This window comes from Saccopteryx bilineata, chromosome 2 (genome assembly GCF_036850765.1).
Source record: "Saccopteryx bilineata isolate mSacBil1 chromosome 2, mSacBil1_pri_phased_curated, whole genome shotgun sequence".
In the NCBI taxonomy this organism is placed as follows: domain Eukaryota; kingdom Metazoa; phylum Chordata; class Mammalia; order Chiroptera; family Emballonuridae; genus Saccopteryx; species Saccopteryx bilineata.
Window position 1 is genome coordinate 378,126,774 of NC_089491.1, and position 11,761 is coordinate 378,138,534.

Below are 11,761 nucleotides of genomic sequence, written 5' to 3' on the forward strand. Positions count from 1 at the left end.
CCCACTTTTAGCTGATGCCAAGTTACCCACATCCAGGAGGCGGCCTAGGAGCAGAGTTGGGGGGGGGAGTAGGAAGTAGTCCCCCCCCACCCCAATTCTCCAATCCCAGACACCCCTGACATTCCTATCTCTCCTGGGAAAGCCGACTGACCCCTTGGGTGTAACACTATCCCCAGGCTCTGGGCTCCCCCACATCTGGAACCCCAGCTGCCACAGAAGCTGTGAACTCTTCCCCTGCAGCCCGCCTGGTCCCAACAACAGGGGAAGAGCCTAGGGGAGCAGCAGCTGTCTGTTCGGGGCTGTCTGGGCCGCAGGCAGGCGCCTGGGCCGCGTAGGGGGTGTCAGAGGGGGAAGCTCTGTGTTTCACCTGCCTCTGTGGTAATTTGGGACCTTCCAGTTGGTGTGAGGATTGGGGGAATGGTGTCTGAGATGTTAGCCTTATATCAAATTTGGTCTGAATTGAAGGACATGCAGAGACTAGGATCCCCAAGCCATGTGCCCCGCAAATCACCCACCGAGACCAGTTGGATTCCACATAGACTCACAGGCCAAGTCCTCAGTATAGATAGGCCAGTCCAGAGGTGGAGATGGGAGGGGGCTGAGCGAGTTGGACCAGCGGGTGGGCACGTGAAGGCCTGAATTTAGCCTCCCGGTCTCCAGGGTCCTCTCGCACCTCTGACCCTCCGCTGATCATTGCTCCACGAAGCTGGTTGTCTCAAACCCACCCGATTAGTTGCCCAATAACAAATTACCACACATTTAGTAGCTTAAAACAACACACACATTTTTTTTAAAAAAAATCTCACAGTTTCCATGGGTCAAAGTCTGGATCCAGCTTTACTGGACCTTCTACTCAGGGTCTTACAAGGCTGTGGTCAAGGTGTCGGCCAGGACGCACCCCTTCATGAGTTCCAGGTCCTCTCCGGAGCCCACAGAGGCTGGCAGCATTCGGTTCCTGCAGCTCGCGGACTGCGGTTCTGGCTCTCTGGCTGCCGGCCAGGGGCTGCGCCCAGCTCCTAGAGGCGGCCCACCATTCCTGGCCACGCGGCCCCCTCCTGAGCTGTCTCACTGCATGGCAGGTTGCTTCTCAAGCCCAGCAAGAAGATCTCGTGACCTCTGGAAAGGTCTCAGTACCCCTTTTGAGAGATTTCGCTTGATGAAGCCAGACTCAACAGACTCGGCTCCCTTTGGATAACTCAAACTGATTTGGAATCTTAATTACATCTGCAAAGTCCCTCATCTCCATCGTATTCTGTTGACTAGGAGCAAGTCACAGGCTCTGCTCACGCTCCAGGAGAGAGGATTGTAGGAGGGTCTGACTCATTGGGGGTCACTGAGGGTCTTGTTAAGGTCCCTACGCCTCCTCCCACAGATTTCTGCCATCTCTGAACTGTGAGAGAGTGGGCCTGCTGATTGCCCTCGGAGGGGCCAGGTGTGGGCTCTTTCTGTTTCAACTTCCAATCAACAAAGGGTTATTGAATGTGCACGTAGCATGCTGGGAATATGTAGGTTGGTGAGGCTGGGTGTCCCAGTGGCCAGTGTCACTGGGACACCCATACTCAAGAGGGAGGTCAACCCCACATAAAGAAGTCACTTTAGACAAGGGGTCGGGAACCTATGGCTCGCGAACCAGAAGTGGCTCTTTTGATGGCTGCATCTGGCTCACAGACAAATCTTCAATAAAAATAATAATAACATTAAAAATATAAAACATTCTCATGTATTACAATCCATTCATTTCCTACCGCTCATGTTCATGGTTGCAGGTGGCTGGAGCCAATCACAGCTGTCCTCCGGGACAACACCAAATTTTTATTGGATAATGTGTAAGGTACACAGGTCGTTGTATGGCTCTCACGGAATTACAGTTTAAAATATGTGGCGTTCATGGCACTCTCAGCCAAAAAATTTTCTGACCTCTGCTTTAGACCTTTAGGGAAGTCCAGAAAAGCTTGTCAGGAAAGGGATACTCTGAGCTGGCCCTGATGGGATTTTAAAGACAACCAGAGTGGGGGATGGGCAGGGGAAAGGGCTGCGCCAGCTAAAGGACAGCTTAAGGGAAGTGAATTTGGGGAACAATGTGGCTGTTGACTGCAGGCCTTTCAATTAGAAAGCCGATGAGGGAGGGTTCAGGGAGCCGTGAACACGAACTTCTGTGAGCAGGGGAAGGACATGATGATATCTTGTCATGGACACCTCTTGAGAGCCCATCTCCCTCTGTATATTGAGTTCCCACTATGGGCCAGACACTGAGTTTGGCTCTGGGAACACAATATTAAATCAGCAGAGAGGAGTCCCCAGGGATCTTTGAGAAAAGTCAGGGACACAGACATTAACCAAATCATCAATTACATCTGGAATATGAGCTGGGAAGAAAGAACAGCATATTGTAAGAGCCCTGACCAGTCTGGCGAGCCCACAGAGGCCGGGGTAGGGTGCCGGCGGGCCATGGTGGTGGCCAGGGTGGGGTGCCGGCGGGCCATGGTGGTGACCAGGGTGGGGTGCCGGTGGGCCATGGTGGTGGCCAGGGTGGGGTGCCGGCGGGCCATGGTGGGGTGCTGGCGGGCCATGGTGGGGTGCCGGCGGGCCATGGTGGGGTGCTGGCGGGCCATGGTGGGGTGCCGACGGGCCATGGTGGGGTGCTGGCGGGCCATGTTGGGGTGCTGGCGGGCCAGGGTGGTGGCTGGTCTATCACAGTCCTGCGGTAGAAAGAGAAAGGACAGGTGGGTACCTTGCCTGCTCTCACCCATGCAGACTCAGTCTGAAAGCAACCCCCTGCCCCTAATTCTCATTCTCTCTCAAAGCAAGAGCCACAGACACATACTCCTGCATGCCCAGCTCTGAGTAGCACACTCCCCCATCTTCACACTCTAGGAAGGGAAAGAATCTTGACTTTCCTGCCCAAACACAAGGACCCTCAGTCAACCAGGGGCACAACTGCGTGTCGCCAAGTGATGAGAGCTCCCTCAGACCTTCGCCCATGGCAGGCCCAGGGGACCCTGCCCCACTGCCTGGCCGCTCTACACACCCAGCCCCAGATGTTCTCACGCCCCATCGCCCCAGACACAGCTCCAGACAGCTGCACAGCTGGCCGCCCGGCTTGTGGGACAACAGGCCTGCCAATAGCCCTGGGAAGGAGGGCAAACAGGGGACACTTCAGACAAACAGCAGACTCCCTGAGCCAAAGCACACACTGGTCAGAGGCCTGAGCAGGCGGGCTGCTGCTGGTGAGGGTGTGTGCTTCACCCCGTGTTTCCCAGCGCAGCTCCAAGGGTCCCCATGTACTCGTCACCGCCATTCCCTTGCCCCCCGGCCAGACGTCCCTGCCCCTCAGCCATCCTAGCAGACTCTTCTGGCTGGATGAGGAAAGACTTTCCTTGCTCTCCAGGGAACAGTTTCATTCAATCATTCATTCATCGTTATAGAAATAGGACACAAGTCTCATCCCCATGGAGCCAGGATCTGGAAGTTCTTTCTGTTGACTGACCTAGACTCCACTCTGACTTGGTCACTGCTGTTCATCTGCTATAGAAGCTGCTGATTTTCCCTCTCTGATCTCTAATTTCCCCTCAGCTTCCAAGCAGAGAAAAGAGAAATGGGTCTAGGAATAGCAGGAGCAGGAGAAATGGCGGTGGCAGGGTCTGGCGGAGGCCCCAGCACCAGCACGGCCCGAGGGTGTTACTTTGCTCTGGATGCAGCACAACACAGCCGGCGAAGCCTGGGCTCCCGTCTCAGTCCCCCACCCACAACCCTTCCTCTCTGGACGAGCTCCTGAGGTCTCTGTGAACCTGTTTCTAAGCTGTCTGTGAGTGTACCAGCTGCCTTCGCTGGGCTCGGAGGATGAAAGGAGGTAATACAAGCAAAGGCCCAACCGGTGCCGGCCCACAGAACCACTCAGTCTCGGTGTTGAGCAGCTCCAGATGGAGACAATGCCTGAGCCATCTTGAACTCACACTCTAGTGGCCCAGTTAGACACTGAACATGTAAACAATCAGCAAACAAGATCATCTCAGGCTGTGACAGGTGACAGGAAACAACTCAGGGGTGGGGGTAGGGGGTGGGGATGAGCAGGAGCCTGGACAGATGGGTAGGAGGCAGCGTGGGAAGGGCCGGCCTGTTTAGAAAATAGCTGTTTGCCTGTCTCTCTAGTCTGTGTCCTGGTGCGCAGACAGAGATTCAAAGGTGAGCGGCAGCCAGGCCCTGCATACAACACCTTGCAGTCTGACAAATCCTCGGAGAGACACAGGGTTAGGGCAGCACAGGACAGGCTCCTTCCCTGAGCAGGCAGAGGAGGAAGAAAGACTTGGGGCTCCTGGAGGCTGGGATGAGGAAGGGACGCCCTGCGAGGTCACATGTGAAAGTGGTTGGAATCTAGAGTTGGGACATTCTCCTGGGGCACTGGGAGCCATGGAAGGTTTGAGGTCCGGAAGTGACTGTTCAGATGTGGGTTTTAGAAAAGCCACTCTGGCTGCGGTGAGGAAAAGAGATGGAAGGGCTGGTTCCCGGGGGAGGCAGGGAGCCCGGGCAGGGTTCAAGTCTGTGTTTAGGAGGAAAATTACTGCTGCTGGCAACTCACTGGACCTGCAGAGGAGCTGGGTTCTCTCTGGGAGCTGGCCCATGACTCACCCCACGCCATGCAGTTCAACACATCTCAACAGCATCTGCTGGGGCCAGCCATTGAGATAACCATGAACAAGCGCGATGAGGGCTCTCAGGGAGATGCCAGCGAGTGGGCAAAACAGACACTAAACAAACCTCCTTGGGAGGGACGGCGTATGAATTACTGAGGGAAAGGGGACGGGCTGTCTGCTGTAGATCTGAGTTCCCTGAGGGCAGGGACCGCTTTCCCGGTCACCTGGAGTGGCCTGCGGTTAGGGAAATGTTTCTCCACCAGGCTGGAGGCTCCCTAAGAGAGGGTCTGTTTCCTGTATGGCCACCAGGTGCCTGCCTCCCACATCTCCCGAGGGACCAGAAGCAGAGGGGAGCCAGTAGTGCCACCCTGAAACACTCACCAGCCACCTGCCATTTCCTGGACGGAGCTCCCTGCTCCTGGGCAGCTGGTCACGGGGCTGTGGCCAGGCCAGGGGAGGGGAGGATCAGCTCCCACAGAGGGTCTCCACACGGCCTCAGCCCCTGCTGCCCACTGCCGCCCCCCCAGCTCCAGCCTTAACAGCCTGCTCTCCCCAGCTGTGAACCAGCTGCTGGGGTCAGGGATGATTGCTGCACAGGGCTAGACGGCACTGGGCAGAGGCCAAAGGTCCACATTCCCCGTCAGGAGGGACCTGAGGGCAGAACCAGGGTTGGAAGAAGACCCAGGAGAGGTTGCTAGAACAAGGAGGATCTAAAAAAGAGATGGGACAAAAGACCTTTATAATTCCTGTGCACCTTAGGCCCACCCTCGCCTTTCTATTGGCCTGTTTTCCCATGAGTGATGGGCCTGGGATGGTCACTGAAGTCCCTTCTGGCCCTTACTTTTTATTCCAACAGGGACAATACATCTTGGAAAACTCAAAGGTCAGGAGTTACCTCGTGTGAGAGTCCAGTGAAGCTAACTGAGAGGAAATGCCAAAGCATGAGATATTTGAGGGTGACATTAAGAAAGACTTCCTGGAAGGAAGGGAAATGAGCCTCTGGACAGGCCCTGTGTCACTGTTTTTCATGGCTCCATCAGGCCGGACAGTGGAGGGGACCTGACACCCAGTCACCATTGGGGGATACCTCCTGCCCTTGGAGCCAGGATGGGGACTTTGTCCTAGGCAGGTTGGATTTCCCTTCCAAGCACTCAGAAGGTTTGACTTTTAACCTTTGGCTTAGTCATGGAGCGAGGCTGTTTGTCCACTCATCCCATCCCGCTAGGATTGTGCAGAGCCAAGTGCTGGCTTTGAGGGCGGTGGCGATGTGTCTGATGGGGCGGACACAGCCTCTGCCTTCAGGATGCTCCGGACAGTGGGAGAGGCCCTGGCCCCAGGGAGCTCTAATCTGAGGGGGGCAGACAGCTCTTATCTTCAGGGGCCCCAAAATAGAACAGAGGAGTCCCAGGCCCTGCCTCAGGGTAAAGACCTGTCATATGGAAAAATGACCCAGGAGTCAGGAAAATCCCAAATCCCCCACTCTGGAGGCAGCTGGACCCCCAGCTGCTTGTGAATCTGAAACTGGATCAGAGGAAGCAGAGATGGCAGCATGCCCAGCAGTATGTTGGGGAGCCCATGGGGGCGAGGAAACCGTGCACCCCCCTGCCCTGGTCTGCTGTAGACATGCACATGGGTGCAAGGAAGAGGGGCAAGTCAAAGCCCCCTAGAGGCTGTGTGCACACCTGTGGGAGATGTCCTGATACCTGTGCTCAGGCCCAGGGCATGGCTGTGCCCAGGTGCATGGTCCTCGGTGCTAGAGCACACTCCCCGCAGAGGCTATGAGTCTGCAAATGTGTAAGGTGCAGGTGTGTGCACTGCGTGTGCAGCACATGTACATGAGTCAGCATGCTGGCCCCAGGTGGAGTGGGAAGCGTGGGCCTGGTCACTGTCTGGGTCTCTGCCCTGAGTCATACTGGGTGATCTGCGAGCCTTTGCTGGGCCTGAGTGCCCTGCACACAGGGAGGGGAGGGCTGTGAGAGGCTTCCCCAGCTCCATTTCATTGGTCTGTGCTCTGAGCTCCGTAGGAAGCCCCAGGGGCCTGCACACCCACCTCCAGGCCCTCTGTCTGCCCTTAATCCCTCTTTTTGGCGCCCAACAACTGTGCCTGACCAGCGAATACAAGCCAGGCCAGCTGTCAGTGTGACATCCATTCTCCATGGTGGGTCTGAGAGCTCCCACCCAGCTCCCCCAGCTCTTTCACCCTGTCCGCTCCCTGTTGCACCCGCAGCAGGGTGGCACCTGGAAGCTTCTGTGGCCATGGCATCTCTCATGGGGTTTGGAGCCTTAATCCACAAACTGGGAAGGACCAGAGAGCAAAGGAGCTCTGCTCCCAGCACCCCCAGAGCCCCACTTTCCACTTCCCCTGCCCCCAGGGCTCCAGATGGACTCCTGGGGCCGCAACCCAGGCAGGAAGGAGACATGTATTATTTGCATATCACTTACATCTTATTTGCATGTATCTCCTGGTTGGCCATTCCTAAGCAACCTTAGAATTCTGATCTCAGGATACTGAGCCTTTTTTCAAGGCTGGTTTCTTTCCATCTCTCCTAAACCCAGATACCTCCTAAGGGTTTATCTCACACACACACACACACACACACACACAAATTCTGTCCATACAAACACCTGAACTTATGCAAATACACAAGAGTATACGGGCCTTCACCCATATGTAAAAACAGTCCTGGTCCTACCCATGTGCACTGTCACCTATGGCCCATGGGGGGTGCATTGAGGATACACTCACAGACACAACTGCACAGAGCCCACGGTTCTGTCTTCACACGCACTAAAATTTACACACATTTGTCTACACATCTACACACCTGTCCCCATAGCCCCAGTACATTCTGCATACAGATTAATGCACAAGCACACACAATTCAGTTTCACCTAAGGGTCCAGGACCTGCACATGGTCCGTGAGTCAGGGCTAGCTGCCAGGGAAATACTCTAAGTAGCAGACCCTACCTGGACACCCAAATGGGCCAAACTGGCAGGGGTCCCCCTGAGTGACTCTCTCTGGGGGGAGGCAGTGCTGATCAGGTGGCTATTTTAGTGGCTTAACCGCCAGCAATCCCGGGACACCAGTCAGAGTAGCAGTCCTTTAGTCGGAGCTTTGTCTCCACTGAAACATGGCTCCACCCTGCATTTTTTCTGATTTCAGGTGCCTCCCTCCCAGGCCTCCTGCTCCTTTTTTATTAAGACTTTATTTATTGATTTTACAGGGTGGGGGGAGGGAGAAGCGTCAATTCATAGTTGCTTCACTTTAGTTGTTCATTGCTTGCTTGTGTGTGTCTTGACCAGGCAAACCCAGGGCCTCGAACTGGTGACCTCAGCATTCCAGATGACACTCCTTTCACTTTGCAACCACAGGCCAGGCATCCTCCTGCTCTTATTAATCTCCAAACACAGCTTCCTTGGGTGGCCCTGGCCCTGCCTTCTGACTTTACTCACCCTGCTGCCCGCTGAGAACACCTCCCTGCCTTCCTCCACCACTAACAATCCCACCTCTTGGCCTTTGCATGCTGTTGCTCTTCTGCGATGGGCTTCCCTCCCTGTCTGTTCACATTCCTATATATCTTTCAGGTCCCACCTCAGATACCACCTTCTGGGTGAGTCCTTCTCTAGTTTTATCAGGCAGAGGTAATCTCTCCTCACTCCACGCATCCAGGGGCAGAGCAGTGGGGTGGAAAGACAGGGCTGGCCCTGAATCCAGCCTTGAATCCAGTAGGAGAGTAGAGGGGGGTTGGGAGCTGCAATCCTCCATTTGTAAAGAGGGGCCAAAGGACTTTTTTGAAAACTGTAATTACATGGCAAGTACTTTTGTTTAAATGACATTGTGTTTATTTTGGGGGAGAAGAGCATGGACACCAGAATCAGACAATGCTGCTCCCATCCTTTCTGCTGTGTGCCTTTGGGTGGTTGTTGCAGCCTCTCTGGGCCAGTTTCCTTGTCTGTAACATGGGCTCACCATGGAGAATTATGAGGACTTAATTAGAGCTTGAATATTTATGGCCAGAATTCTCATTGCACTGAAGAGCACAGATTAATTTGGCTTAAAGGATTTTTGCTCACTTCTCTATCTCCCCACTGGACTGGAATTCCATGGGAGCAAAGGCAATGCTTCTATCTGCAACACAGGGAAACCAACAGGGCAGACCTCATATACTTTTAATGAGGATTAAATGACTTAATTCATGTAAAGTGCTTAGAAGAGCTCTTGACAGCCCTGGCAGGTTTGCTCAGTGGTAGAGCATTGACCCAGCATGTGGATGTCCCAGGTTCAATTCTCAATCAGGGCACATAGGAGTAGTGACCTCTCTACTCCTCTTCTCTCTCTCTCTCTCTCTCTCTCTCTCTCTCTCTCTCTCTGTCTTCCTCTCCTGCAGCCATGGCTTGATTGGTTCGAGTGGATTGGCCCTGGGTGCTAAGGATGGCTCTGTGGACCCTCCACCTCAGATGCTAAAAATTGCTTGGTTGTGAGCATGGCCTCAGATAGGCAGAACATTGGCCCCAGATGAGGGTTTGCTGGGTGGATCCTGTTTGGGGTGCATGTGGGAGTCTGTCTATCTCCCTTCCTCTCACTTGGAAAAAGGAAAAAAAAGAGCTCTTGGCACTACATACTCAGAATTTGCGATTATAGTTATTATTACACACTCTATTGTTTAATTTTTACAATAACCTGTGTTATTGAAGATAGTTTGTCCAACTTTACATGTGGGGAAAATGAGTCTCAGGACATTAAGGAGCTTCCTTGCCAGAGACGCCCTGTGATAAGTGTGAGAACCCAAATTTAAACCTGGACTTGGCGGGTGTCAGGATGTGTCAGGATGTGACCGTTCTAGGCAAACCTATCAAATGTCAGGCCCATGATTTCCTGATACTGCTTATTTACGCATGGCCACACCCCTCACTGTGTCCCTGTAGCACACAGGCCTGTGCTCCCTCTGGTCTCAGCAACTGATGACAGTGGAGGACACCTGAGAAGGAGCTGCCTGTTAGTTCGATCTGCATAGCCAGCTGAGATTGATCAGTACCAACTTGAGAATAAGATTCCATATGGGGAGTGGGAATCAGGATAAGGCCCTGGGGTGTGGGGTCTTTGTCAACACTGGCCCGGGTGCCCGTCAGTCAGACCCTCCCCACAATGTCCATTCAATGTCCAGAGCACTGGGCTAGAGAGAAATTCTTCAGTCCACACCCACAGTGAGCACTGGAGTTCTCCTCCTGGGAAGCTTGCCCTGGACTTCTTCCCCTGCAGCCCCACTGAGTGGGTCTTACTCACACCACCTACCCACTATATACCCGCAGCCTGATGGGGATCCTCTGAGCCCCACTGAGTGGGTCTCACTCACACCACCTACCCACTATATACCCACAGCCTGATGGGGAGGGATCCCCTGAGCCCCACTGAGTAGGTCTCACTCACACCACCTACCCACTATATACCCGCAGCCTGATGGGGATCCCCTGAGCCCCACTGAGTGGGTCTCACTCACACCACCTACCCACTATATACCCGCAGCCTGATGGGGATCCCCTGAGCCCCACTGAGTGGGTCTCACTCACACCACCTACCTACTATATACCCGCAGCCTGATGGGGATCCCCTGCAGCCCCACTGAGTGGGTCTCACTCACACCACCTACCCACTATATACCTGCAGCCTGATGGGGATCCTCTGAGCCCCACTGAGTGGGTCTCACTCACACCACCTACCCACTATATACCCGCAGCCTGATGGGGATCCCCTGCAGCCCCACTGAGTGGGTCTCACTCACACCACCTACCCACTATATACCCGCAGCCTGATGGGGATCCTCTGAGCCCCACTGAGCGGGTCTCACTCACACCACCTACCCACTATATACCCGCAGCCTGATGGGGATCCTCTGAGCCCTACTGAGCAGGTCTCACTCACACCACCTACCCACTATATACCCGCAGCCTGATGGGGATCCTCTGAGCCCCACTGAGTGGGTCTCACTCACACCACCTACCCACTATATACCCGCAGCCTGATGGGGATCCCCTGAGCCCCACTGAGCGGGTCTCACTCACACCACCTACCCACTATATACCCGCAGCCTGATGGGGATCCCCTGCAGCCCCACTGAGTGGGTCTCACTCACACCACCTACCCACTATATACCCGCAGCCTGATGGGGATCCTCTGTCCAGCTGGAAAGAGCCTTGGGGACAGCAGAGGGCCAGGGAAACAAGGACACATGGATTTCCCCTGTGGCAGTTAGGCAACAGCCAGGCCAGGGAGTGATTCCTTCACATCACACAGCGAGTCCAGCCTGCCGAGCTCCCAGAATCAGTGGGAGCCCCCTTTCCCTGGCCCTTCTGGGGGTGCTGCTAACAGGCAGCCCAAGTCCTCAATGTTCTGCTGGGGGGTGGGTCCCACCTATATGCCCAATCAGCTTCAGGGAGGGTGGCCCGAATCACCAGAATCCCCGGAGAGACAGACTAGACATCTAAAAGACTGCCGAACTTCCTCTGATCCTGGGACAAGATATGCCCAAGAGCCGGCCAGGCCTGAGATGGCACAGGGAAGGAGGAACTTGTGGGGAATGAGATGAAGCCAGACACGGGAGTGAGAGGCGTGCAGCTCAAAGCTGATCCTGCCCACAGATATCCCAGACTGGACCCAGCCGGGAGAGGGCTGCATGGTGGGGAGAGGGAGGCAGAGATCAGAGGCAGGGGTAGGGAAGCTTCATGAGCTCCCTCAGGCTCCAGATCCTACCGGCCCTCTTCAGCCCAGACCTTGAAAAGCGGACACTCGAGTCTCGCGGACACTCTGGAGTGACCAGGACAGGAGCGAGAAGGACCCGGTGGGCAGGGAAGCAAGCCGTGGACGTCGGGGAACAGCCAGGACCACTCAGGAAGGCGCTGAACCCGGCCAGATGCGGCGCCGCCGCAGCGCCCTCTGTTGGCCGGAGGCAGGGCCGCCTGTTCAGAGCCTCTAGCCGGTGAAGGGATGGGGCTCCCTGCAGGGCGGGCCCAAAGCGCGTTCCCTGGAGTCCCAGGAGTCAGCTCGGACTGAGGCGGCGGTCATCTGAGCTGGAAGGATCTTGGAGACTCCTGTGTCACCCCCTACTTTATTGCTGGGAAAACTGAAGCTAA